The 13,307-nt window shown below is 37.1% G+C and overlaps 1 protein-coding gene across 6 annotated transcripts in view; it reads left to right on the top strand.

Annotated features, from left to right (window-relative positions):
- Rbp6 (RNA-binding protein 6) overlaps positions 1 to 13,307 on the top strand; it is a 596,225-nt gene that overhangs the window by 230,657 nt on the left and 352,261 nt on the right. The gene's annotated exons all lie outside the window — the stretch shown is intronic.

The following is a 13,307-nucleotide window of genomic DNA, read 5'->3' on the forward strand; positions in this document are numbered from 1 at the left end:
TAACATAAGGTTAAATAGATACATAAGGTTTAATATTTTTAATGAGAAAATAATAATAAATTTAATAATGCAGATAATTTAATAATCATTAAATGATACTAACAGTAATAATAATTTAAAGAAGAATACGGTTAAAGTGAAAAATTATTACGCGACCTGTAAAAGGTTATATAAAACACTATAACGTGCTGCAAGATGCTTACGGTAGCGTTTTTGATACTCACTGCAAAATTAATTCACTGCGCTGTTCGCATCACGAGGACTAATGCGCAGTATAATGCAATGATATATAGTGTGCTGCGAAAATCGAGTTTCGAGTCGAGTGTCGCTGTTAAGCAGAAAACAGAGTAACACCGAAGCGGATGGTAAATGCCAGAGCGCACCAGCAGAGTAATTACCGGTTTTTAAGTGGAGGAAACGAGGGGCGAGTCCGACAACGAGGGTCGAAAGAAGAGAGACCGGCGGGAGGGTCAAAGGGGTGCGTCCAGCCGCACTACCTATACTGTATATCATAGTGTGAAAGGGGAGCGCGTGCGTCTTATCATCCATCAAATATAAAGCCTGTTTTATTATTCTAAGATCAATGGAGACAACACAGCGCGATTTGCCGATGGATAGGTACCATTATCGGAACGTAATGTGAAGATGTTTTAAGCTTATAAATAATGAAATTCTCTCTTCGATACTTGACTATTTTTATTATTTTCTTTTTTATTCAATTTTTACTTTTATTTAAATATTTAAACTATTGTTAACCTGTATTGATTGATATAATTCAAATATATAAAATTTATTAATATAATTATCATTTTAAAAATATAATAACTAATAAAAATATAATAACAAAAAAATATAACTAAAAATATTATAAATGTTGATTTAATTAAATGTTAGTTAAATAGAAGGTTGTAACATTAGTTATAAAAAGTTTTATCTTCTGCATAGTAGGAATATAATTGTTAAAGTGTGAATTTAAAAAATGCGTAAAGATTATTTTGCAATTAATATACTTTACGTATATTTAAGCTTTTTTTCGAAATACGTCTTTCTATTTATAATTTGTGAATCTTTTATCTACGATATGTATTTTATTGCAATTAAAAATTTTCACATTTTTTTTCTTTATTTTTGTTTGCGTTTCTAGCTATATTTTACCTATTCAATCTTTTTTTAATTCTAAATTCTATGAATTTTATAGCGCACATAGATCCCCTATTATGTATTTAAGTCCTTAATATCCGCCATTATCAACACTGAAGTCTTTATATTATAAAAGCGCGCCGTCAAAACGTTTGTGCAACGATAATCGCAGTCGAATTGTCGCTGTTTAAATTGCCGTCTCTGGTGCTTATGCGCTGGTTACCTCTCGTGCCGTGCATTTCTCCGTCTAATTAATTGGCCAGAAACTTTCGGGCCGTGCCCGCCAACCTTCTCTAATTATTCGTTCCTTTCATTCCCGCGGGAGGAGAGGAAAGGGGAAGGAGGTCGCGACACGGAGGAGAGAAGGAACTGCTGGACAACAAAACGAAACAGGGGACAACTTACTTCCGTCGAGTTACAAAGCACGAGCAACAGCCGGGCCTATTCGCACCCGCTTATTAAGCGAAAATAAAGCTCGCAAAATCAAAGAGCATTTCCCACACCCTTTCGGCTCCTAGCATTTATTTGCGATTTTCTTCCTTCTTCCTTCCCTTCTTCTTAGCGATCTTAACGAATCTGCTCCCTTCTAGTCTTTTTCGTGCCTTTCTTCCGTGTCCTGGATAGTTTAAGGTCCACTGACAATTAACAGTTTTGTTCTTTACTCCTTCCACGACGAAGTTGTTATGAACATATTGAGCTGCGTAAATTTCAGTTTACTGTTGAAAAAGTCTAAGATCAAGATTGCGAGATTAACAAAAGATTAACATAAATAACTTTTTAGTTTAGAGATAAAAAAATTATTATGATTATTAAAACTGAACGAATGTTGAATCGGCAAATGTAGAGAATCCTTTTGATTTCTATACAGGTTATTGATTTTTGGATAAGGAACGTTAAGTGACTAAGGATATATAATTTTTTAGTGAAATCAATTTTTGTTGTAAGATTCGCGAAGAATATCTATGAGTTATAAGTTAATCTAATCTATCGATAGATTAAAATGTTTTTTTTTTTTGGCTGTGGCATAACGGTGCATTTCTCGGATAAGTGAAGATCGTTTAAAGGTTGGGCGCAACCTTGGAGACGATGAGCGGAGAAGACCGAATAGAGAGATAGAAAGGACCGTCCGGGAACTGGAGCGGTTGAATCCCTCAGCGCCACGTCGTAGCTCATATCTGCCGCAAGGGGACACGGATCCTGTATGCAGGAGGGGCATGGGGTTACTCTGCGGGTTGTAAATTAATGGTTAGCCCGTGGCATGGTGGGGTTCGGCCTAAGGGTTCTGGTTGATCTATGGGCGGCATGTGTGCCAGGTCAAACGGGCCTTGCCCACTGATACGGGAGCGAAAATCTCTCTCTCTCTCTCTCTCTCTCTCTCTCTCTTCTTTTCTTCCTCTTCCTTCTCCTCTCTCTTTCTCTCTTTCCTTTTATCTCATTCTACTCTGCTTTTGCTTTGTCATCCTCTTTCTACTGGTTGCATTAGTGTCTAAAATCGATAATACTTTTGCTATAAAGCTATTCGCAGCGAACAAAAGCAGATCTATCGATGGACAAAAGTGTTTGATCGAAGTAATAATTTGGTGATTTAACATCTGTCTTTAACATCAAAATTCTATGCTACTATTCATAATACTAAGATTCATTGAGTTAATTCATAATCAAAATGATTGATTACATTCCATTTTCACAATAGGGATTTTTTTCTATCTCTATGGTATAATTAACACATTTAACAACAATCGCTTTGATTACATTGGAGTAATTATTAATTTTAACTTATATGTTAGCTTTAATTTTTTTAACTTTAGAATTTTGAAATAGAAATTTCTGAATATATAGTAATATTATTCTTTTACTTTTAAGCACAATAAAGTTGATGAAAGTTGAAAGATCATTCTAGTTTTAGAACGTGTTCTCCATTATTTGGATTCTTAAACGCGCGACTAATGCTCGCTGAGTTAACGGCCATTGCATTTACGTTAATTTTCATACGCGCTTTTGGAATATAAAAGTAACTCGATGCATTCGAGTCAATCGCCCTTTTACGAGCTTTTCGAATGGTCGTAATAACAATGAATTCTGACTGCAATCGATATATAATGGCGGATATTCAGATGCAGTTAGTTTCAAAATTCTTGAAACTAAGCTTTGAAATGGTTAGCAATGCGTTTTGGCAAATGAATAATTAGCGTTTTGTTTTTACTTTTTAATTCTCTATTATTAATTATTTTTAATATATTCAAACTAGATGCATGTAAGACATTTGATTATATGAAATTTTATAATGTCAATGAAACGTTTCTTTTTTAAAGATTTACATTTGCTTTGATCATTTTGCTAATCATTTCATTTTGGCAATTACTTTTTCATAATGCGGTGCATTTGAAATTTTGACAGCGTATTGACTATGGACTTCCTAAACAGATACAGTATTTGTTTAACAAGGCATTTATCTTTGAATTTTTGTGCACGGTTGACCTCCAGACTATCAGGATACTTCGGTACAACCCTTATTCCTCGTTAAATGAATCGAAATCCTCATTTCTGGCGGTTCGGCTTCTTTCATGGGAAGCGAGCACGGGCTCTCCTCCCCATCGACAGTCTCATTTCCTGCCTCAAACTTATCAAGACAAATACACTCCGAGCATGCTCCCTCGACCGTCTCTCGCCGTCCATCCGTCGGAAAATATCTCTAATGAACAAACTATCCGATTTGAGCCGGCACTATACCATCTCGACACGTCTACCCCTCGCTTCCTCTCGCTTCGCGTGGAAGTTGCTGCCTTCGATAACCAATCTCAATTTTGTCTCGATATATCTGTTACGCGGTTACGAGCTTTCATTGAGACTTTTCACGTTCCCTTTCAGTTCCTCATTTTCTTGAACACTCCGAGTCCTTCTTGAACACGTGGTATAACGTTTGCGTTCCCGATCGAAACTTGTAGACAAAAACTAAATTACAGGAAGATTGTTATCAGATTTTCTTGAAAATTGAACCGAGAACTGAAATAGACACGTTACATTTACACGTTCTGCTTTTATTGTCTTGTGATTATAAAAAAAAGAACCTTCTGGTTTTATTAAAATAGAACTTTAGTCACATCTTCTCAACACAAATTTATTCAGTAAAACGCAAAAAAAGAATGAATTTAAATTACAAAGGTATTGTTTTAAAATCTAAATTTAGATCGCAAGAGAATTAATAGAGAATTAATCATACATGTTTGATTTTTCTTACTCTACTTATTTATCCTTTACTTTAATTTTTAAATGTTATGATAACATGTAAAAGTTAGAATCGACAAGTCTAATAAGGAATGATAAGGAATGATAGCATGTATAGAATACGAAGGAGATTGAAGATCCATCCGAGAACTATCTTTCCGGCGGGGTAATCTGTTAATTCGATCGTAACTCGTCGTTAAGGGAGAATTTAGTTGGTACTTGCCGACGGTAATTACACGGGTTTTGCCGCACGTGAGGCGGGGCAAGGCGCGATGCCACGAAAGGCGAGAAAACGAAGGAAACTCTAGAAGAGAAAGGGGAAGAGACAGGCAGATGCTGGCTGAAGTAGAATTTATTGGGCGATAAGCGCTGTGCAACTTTCTTCCCTTACGATCGTCATTCTTTATCAGCCCACTCGTGGCCGACAGTGGCGTATCGGCGTACCAGGATAGACTAGGCTTTATGAATCGGGATTATTAAGGTCTTTCTTAGATCATAGATCTTCCTCCTCTCCCACTCTCCGCATTGCCAAATGGAAACGTCGCCGTAGAGAACTTCAGATTCTTTGTCTTCGTGTATCTCGTTGATATATCAGCCGCTAGCGGCACTTAAAACTATTTTCATTCACTGATCGGTGACTTTTTTGCAAATCCAATTTGATAAGAACTTTTATCAAACGCAAATTTTATTCAATTCGTCAATTTAGGATTTTGATGTACAACACATAATACAACAGGTCCATTTTAGACATTAATTTTAAATGATTTCAATTTAAAATTGCTAACAATTTTCTTCTTTGATTTCACGATGCAAAGATTTGCGAAAAAACAAATTTTGAAAGAAAGGATATAAGTAAGAGATGAGAACTTTTTCTGGTAATCATTTTACGCATTGTGACAGGCAATAATGGCGATAGTTTCTTTCACACAGATAGAACTTTCGAACGTTCCCTGGACGTGCGGCTCGGTCGAAGGTGGTCGGGTCACGCGTACCGATCGTTTCCCGGATGTTATAAGGCGCACTCCGGCCAGATAGCCGCGCACATGACCGGGCGCCCGGGATAGACGATAGAGGTCTTGAGTAATTTATCAGGGTGCCTGAAGGGCGTGGGTGGCGATGGGCGCAGGTGATGTGCGCGGCGAGCGCGAAGATCCGTGACCAGCGCCGTGGTGCGAAGTCTTATCTGCTCAGCGGGCGGGCACACGAGGGTGCTCATCTACTCGCCGTTAGTTAGCGATGTTAGCGATCTCAGTTCTCTCCGTGGCACAGAAACGTCACAGCCGCGATATACACGTAGCCCGATCCGCTTGAATCTAGTTTCCGTAGCCCCATATAGACACGCACGTAAAATAATACATTCTACATTGTAAGAATCAATTTTGTTATAATAGGTAACATAAATAAATGACATGAATTTATAATTCTTCTGTATTTATTAAATCTATCGTAATAGATTTCATATAGATCGTAATTCGTTGTTGAGAGATATCGGAGATTTTAAGTTGTAATTTATTATGAGCAATGAAGTTCTCTCTTTGATGTTTAAACGACATTTGACATTTTTCTAGAAGTGATTATGGAATTGTTTCAAGTCAATTCATTTTTATTCTACTTCCGATGCAGTTTCATATGAATAATTTAAATTATTAAATTATTAAATGATTTAGATAATATCTTTGATATATCAATCTGCCTAGCTATAAGAATTTTAGATATTAAATAAGAGCGATTATTATTTCCAATATTGATAAAAAATAATGAAGATTTATAATTGATATCTACAAATTTTGTTTAGTATTTTTTTTTGACAATGTGAAAACTACTTTTAGACCAATATTAGAAGAAGATATATCTTTCTTAGCTTGCTGTAAAATTATGACAAAAATACGAAATTATCTTAGACACTAAGGTTTAGGATGTATCGCATAGTATGGAACAAATCGATTTTTCATTCTGTTATCAAAAAAATATTCTTGCAATTGAAAAAATATAATTATTTATCTTATATCGATGCAGATATAATTATTTAAGACAAAAAATACGGAATAAAGAACAAAATGTTAAAGACAATCGTGATAACGGCATGGTATGCACGTATATATCAGTATATTCTTTTAGGGGAAGGGGTTGCGGGAGGGAAAGGCGCGAAATGTGGAGGATGTGGAGGTGGGTTAATGTGAGTCCGCGTAAGGACACCCGCTGCGCCCTGCGGGAGTTAACGCGGGAATCGCGTGTTCCCTCTATGAAGCACAGAACGCTGAAAACGTAAGGAAGAAAGACTGCTAGAATGAAGAGAAATAAGATAGAGATAGAAAGAAAAAAAAAAGAAAGAAGCATAGCTGTGAACTTTCCTCGATTATTTTTCCTCTGGGGCTTACTGAAAGATATAAACCTGTCGATGATGCGATGACACGCGAGCGATTGTCGCGACACTTTGATTTCATTCTATCAATTCTTCTACAATGTTAGCAGAAGAAATTTAATTAGAAGTACTAATGCATTAATCACATTTCACACCGTTGGGATATGTTGTCTCTCTCTCTCTCTTTTCTTTTTTTTTTTTTAATAAATTCTTTCTCTTGCAATTTTAAAGATCAGCTTTGGAAACTCCAATATTTTTCTGCGGTAAACTCGTTAAGTTTTAGATATAATAGCCATCGCTTCATGGATGGAACGATAATTTTTGTCGAGACAAGTTTATCGCAGATTTCAACATCTTTTTTTTCAGCAATTTTTTTCGAGCGTCACGTTTACTATATTACGCTTCGAGCACACGATGTAAGCACGCGGATATCGCTTCGTCATGCGTTTCAAAGAATCCGCGTTACGATACGCCAATAATCGCAGCGATATCCAGACTTTACGTCGCGCTGCTGCGAGACACGAGAAGAGCACTTTTATGGACACACCTTACATCGTTTCGGCTGCTCGAGCCGGCGCTTTTATGGCGCGCGCTCTCTGTAATGTTCCAACGTTACGCGACGTGGATGCCTTACAACGCTCCGCTGAAGTAAATCCTTATATTACGCTGGAGAAACGGCCGGCGCGTCGCTACGGTGCGGTAACGGTGATTTGTTTTCCGCTTGACAACTTTTGAGCACTCGTGCAGTAACGACCACAATTTCCGCGTCCGTACCGCCGGATTGTACGTGGCCGTCGTCGGTATAACGCCATAAGTGCGGACCATAAGCTCGCAGCTGCGAAAAAGAGCGTAAATGTAAAATCACGCAATGCCATTGTGATATCGCGAATATAAAAGTCTCCATTAACAGGCGATAACGCTCGTTAACGGGGACTCTTCGCAATAACGTTTCCGCGGGTATGATAAAAGCTAATCAAGTCAAGCACGCGGCGAATATACTTCATTCCTCATTTTCACCGAAATATTTAAAATACGAATTTAGCTCTCCGTTGGCAAGGATTTAGAGGCATATAAAATTATCCCGATTAGATATAGGTATATCTAATTTCTTCAAAATTATCTCTGAAGATGATTTACGCACGAGGGACACTTTATGAGCGAACACTCGATATTTTCGTGCGAAGCTTCAGCTCCCGTAACGTCGCGCGTGCGTATATGCGTGTATGCGTGTACGCGTGTGCATATGTGTCGACACCTGTGACCGCGTTCCATCGTTGCACGATTGCATCGTAGAATTTCTATTTAGACGTGTGGTATTAATAAGCGACGTTAGAGAGAAGGAAAATGAGATAGCGGAGAGGAGACGCGCTCCGAAGGCGCCCGCGGCCGTCCCGCGATTTCAAACGGGAGAACACGAGAATTCGTCTACAAAAATCGAGCCGACTACTGACGCATTGCGATTTATTAGCATCTGATCGTATGCGAATTTCACGCTCGCGAATTTCACGCCGTGGCACGCGTCGCGACGTATCGCGTCGTAGCGCGTCGTTGTTACGCGACTTGGCGTCGGCTTACGTGAATGCAGTCAGCAACGTCATTAAGCAGATCACGTGGGCCGATCCGTCTAGGATTTAGCGGTTGTTTGCTAATTCTAAAGACGTGCCAGACTGCGTCCCTTCTATGTTTACCTTGTATTTGTATAAATTTTGTAGCAACGAGCCAAAAGTTGGTACGTCAAACATCAATCGTGCGGAAAGCAAAATTTAAACTTTGTCGTCAATAGACAGCTACATGATCTGATAATTTTTTAAATTTATTATTAGAAAATCTAATCTTAAACTTTATGAAATAGTTAAGAGCCACCAAGGAGAAAATATACAAGCACGAATATATTTTCAAAATAACATATCAATAATAAAAACCTGCGAAAGAATAAAAAATTGAATAATACGTATAGCTTTAGTAATAAATTCTTTATTTTTCTTACATAATAGAAATATTCTAATTTTTTATTACAGAATCTTTTGTTACTTTTCAAATATTTCATCGATTTTTAACAGAAAAAGTTTATTATTTTATTATCTATTTGTTGTAAATTTTTGAGATACATAAAATAAATGTTTCTTTCATAAAACCGACATATTGAGAGATAAAACCTTATCAGGACGTAGCAAGAAGTAATAATATCGACTCTCACAAATACTGCGAAAAATTCGTTTTACTTAGGAAATATTCAAACAATTTGTTTTTCGCGGATTATTAAAAGATCAGCGTGACCTTTAATCGTCAAACTATTTTTATTCAAGCTATTTTTATTATATAAAATATTTTCATATTTACTATATATAACATAATGACTATGTCGCGCACGTCTTATGCAAAAACGACTGACAGTCTGCCGTTTTCCTGCCGCATCCCTGATAACATATCTTGATAGCGCTCGCCACATACGTTGCACGCGTGATGAAGACGATGCACGACGTCGAGATTACGCTTAAGACACAACCAACGTATCTCGCGTAGCGATCTCTCGATTACCTCTCTCCGTTCAGGAACTTTCCTCTTGTTTCATTTTAATTTTTCCTTCTCATTTCGTCATACCGAGCTTGGTACCGACATTTTATTTGTACATCCTTCTTCTTTCCATATTTGTTTCGCTAGATAGTCAAGTAAAATGCAAATATTAAATCTTAAAAAAAAAAAACTTTTAAAAGTTACTTTATGTTTATTGTTAAATCGACAAATAATTAATTTCCATAGATATTGTAAAAATAATAAATAAACGATGCAACGTAAAATTAAGTAATGCTTATCGCGGCATAAAAAAGTAACTTCAAAATGCAAATGCATTTTTTAAGAGTATTTTATTTTATAGCAACTTAACTGTAGGAATTTTGTCAGGCTTTTTATTGATGTAATGATGATTGTAATAAAATGATTATCTTCACGCGGTTGTCTTGATGCATAATTGTTTTGTTATTTTAACTTTTTCATCGTGGGCAATTTAAGGGCAGTATAAAATTACATTCTTTATAATTGTCTGTTCGGCAAAATATTCATCGATAAATTTTAGAATTTTGATCTGTCTATGTTGACTAGCTAGCAACGCTTCAGATGAAATACTGTAAAGCGCGACGGTTTTAATTGCGATCGATCCAAAAGCGGGACACGCTAGCTATCGGCCGGTTCTAATGCTCGTTGCACACGAGAGTGCATACGCGGCCAAACCATTATTGTTCCGGTGAAAAGGGGTAGAGGGAGGGATTACATTCTCTGCAGTACTATATGCTAACCGAGCTGAACAAACCATATTGTATGTCACTGTCATTTGCTAAACGTAAGTGAAACCACGTAATGGATGTAAATTTGTTAGTGGATAACGTAGTTTAATTATTTTTCAAGGTGCGATAATCGATAATGAAAATTGCTTCTCTCTTCTTTCTTTCGCCTCATTTAAAATTATATATTATCATTATATTATCATTATATTATATTAAATAGTTTATAAGGTCCCGCGCGCAACAGAGGAAATGGCTATATCTTGTACTTACTTGTGTCCATTATACGTTAACATTTAATCTTCATTCCGAATTTTCATTTCTAAAACTTAACATTTATTCTTCCTCTTAATATTTCCTCCATTCTGCGCAGAGTCTAACCCTCCCCCCCCCCCCGATCGTTCCCCTCCTCTTAAGATTCTGGGAAAAAAGAAAGAGATACGGGGTTGAAGTAACGTAAAACAAATAACTTTTTCCGCCATGAAAATGTGTGAAAAAATATTTTCCGCGTCGAAGCGTTGTGTAAAAGCGTGCAAGTGCACTATCGCTTCGAACGCATAGGTGTCTTCAGATGTCAGTATAGGACGCGGGCTATGCTCGGCTTGGTTGGTAGATATATGTATGGTGCTCCATCCTTCACTCTGGCGTTTGCAAACTAACTCGCGCGGCGTACGTACCGAACGTGTACGTGTGCGTGCACGAGCTCGCATGCGGGACGGATTGCCGCATGCTGACCCGTTGTTAAGTTAGTTCGCCGTGCTTCGTGTCGCTGTCGGGGGAATAGTTCTGCTAATTAAATTGGCGCCGCGCGATTGGCGTGAGGACGGCGAAAAATAGTGGAACGTTCCGCGGGGCGACGTTGTCACGGCAGTGGGTCACGGGGAGAACTACCACTGGACAGCCGTTGGCAAACTTTCGAATTTATGCTTGTTTAAGCCGCACCTTTAGATTTTGGACAACGCACGTTAAGGGCAATTCATTAGTTATTCTATACCCAGTAGTTGGATCTTGATATCAGATGACTGCTAAATGCAGTTTTCATGTAACGTGAATTATTGTGAACTATCTATATCTATGTATTTGTTTAGAATCTGATATTTAAATCCGATTTTGCATGATATCTACTGAAATATGTTTTGTAGCAGCAAAGTTTCAATAGATATCAAGAGATTCTTACGGAATAAGAAATAATTAGCGTAGAAGCTTTCCAGGATATTATTGTGCACAGAGATTAAATTAGATTTGAAAATGTGTGGAATGTAAATTTATAAAACGGTTTAATAGAACAGGAGTGTCTACATTATATAGATCGAACGCTAGAAATATATTTTAGATTTAGGATAAATTTAATCCAATCTCTTTAAGATTTAACAGAGAGTAATGCAAAATGCCTGATTTTTCTTATTTGAAGATACGGATTCTTTCTGATATTCTTGTTTACTTTACGCGTTCTTTTGTCGTCAACTCGTTCAAGTTCATTCTACAAAGATTGGACGGAAGCTCGGAGTATGCTTGTTCAATATAAGCTCGTCCTTAACTTGACAACCGGATCTAGAAAAAGCTTGACTTTTCCCTCTGAAGTCCCAAGGGAATCGAAAGAAAAAGATGTTTGTCGACCGCGATATTTTTGTCGTATCGCGCATTCGTTTTGTATTGGGCTTGCTCTGCGACTCGAATGAAAACTTCGAGCATGCTTATTCAATTTGAGTCCGTCTTTAATTCGATAAGTGGATCAGGCACGTTTGATTTTCTGTCCCGAACTTACGAAGAAAGAAAAATGTCGACGTGTGCAGTTCCTATTTTTCTTCATTATTTTGGTTGCGCGTTATCGATCCACTTCATTCTTCCGGAAATTGAGTAAAAACTTTGGCACTGCGCTCGCTTCATTAATTTAAGTTTATCGCTAATTCGATAATACAATGTAGAAGAGTACCTGATTTCTTGTCTCTAAATTCTCGCGAAGAAAGAAAGATGTCAATATGGGAGATTTTCGTTATTCTTAATTACTTTGATCGTTAAGCTCGCAACTGATTTTATTCCTGACAATTCTCGACAACTCTGCGTTATTGCGTATTATTTTAATATAAATATATAAATATATAAATATATAAATATATAAATATATAAATATATAAATATATAAATATATAAATATATAAATATATAAATATATAAATATATAAATATATAAATATATAAATATATATATAATTTAATAAAGCTTACTGATTTCAGAAAATAGATTTTGTTTCGATCGTATTGCTTATTAAAATTAAAATAACACAGCTTTGTACAATTCGCCAAGCACTTTGATTTCGATAAATTTTTGTTTGCATTTATTCCCGACATAAATTTCGTGTACGCGAAGTCGACCGAATGTAGATCATAAATTCGCAACATTTGGGGGGAGGGGGAGGAGTGCAACATTGTTTTCGCGGGCACCGGTTTGAAAAAGGAGAACGGCGTTTCGCGCAGTTCGTAGCGGGGATAAAAAGTAGCACGAGAACGAACGAGCGTTTCATTACACGGGGCGGAAGGAGCAGCGAACGGAAGAAAGGGATGGAAACGAGAAGGGGGCTGAAGCAGAGGGTGGAAACGACGCGGTTGGTTACCGCGCGTAAACGCACGCTGCGCACAATTACAGTAACTAATCGCATTGTTTTCGTAGCTACGACGCGGCGTAATACGTCATAACATTCGATCCAATCCCGACTAACCCTTCATCCTTGGCTCGCCCTTTCGAGCATTGATTCTCCCTCTCCCTTCTCTCTCTCTCTTTTTCTCTCTCTCTCTCTCTCTCTCTCTCTCTTCTCTCTTTCTCTCACCGATGTGCCTGGAAATTGCCGACTTACATGATATACGTACCTAGGAAAGTACGGATTCATGCATGTTTATGTGCATCACGTTTGTTTGCAGATATTCGCGAAAGTTGAATGCATACATCGCATGCATACATCGTCATTTTTACGTTCCAAGTCGATGTGAAAGCCGATTTCGCCGATTTCTACAAATAATTAAAATCAGTTTGTAAATTGTGTTAACGGATAGAACTGATCGTCAGAACTGATTGTTGCATAAAGGTATAAGAAAGTGCGTCATCATACGTATATAGTCATGATATTTATTACATTAATGAGCATACCGCAATGTTGTTTAAATTTTATTAAAAGGTAACAAATGCAGAAAAAAGAGGGAGAAAGAGAGAAAGGAATATATTATATTAAAATATAAATAAAAATCAATGATTCATTTGCATCAAGATATCTCGATATCGTGCACAAATCGCGGTTTGAAATTCTCGT

This window comes from Pogonomyrmex barbatus, unplaced genomic scaffold (genome assembly GCF_055798465.1).
Source record: "Pogonomyrmex barbatus isolate J1 unplaced genomic scaffold, ASM5579846v1 scaffold3, whole genome shotgun sequence".
In the NCBI taxonomy this organism is placed as follows: Eukaryota; Metazoa; Arthropoda; class Insecta; order Hymenoptera; family Formicidae; genus Pogonomyrmex; species Pogonomyrmex barbatus.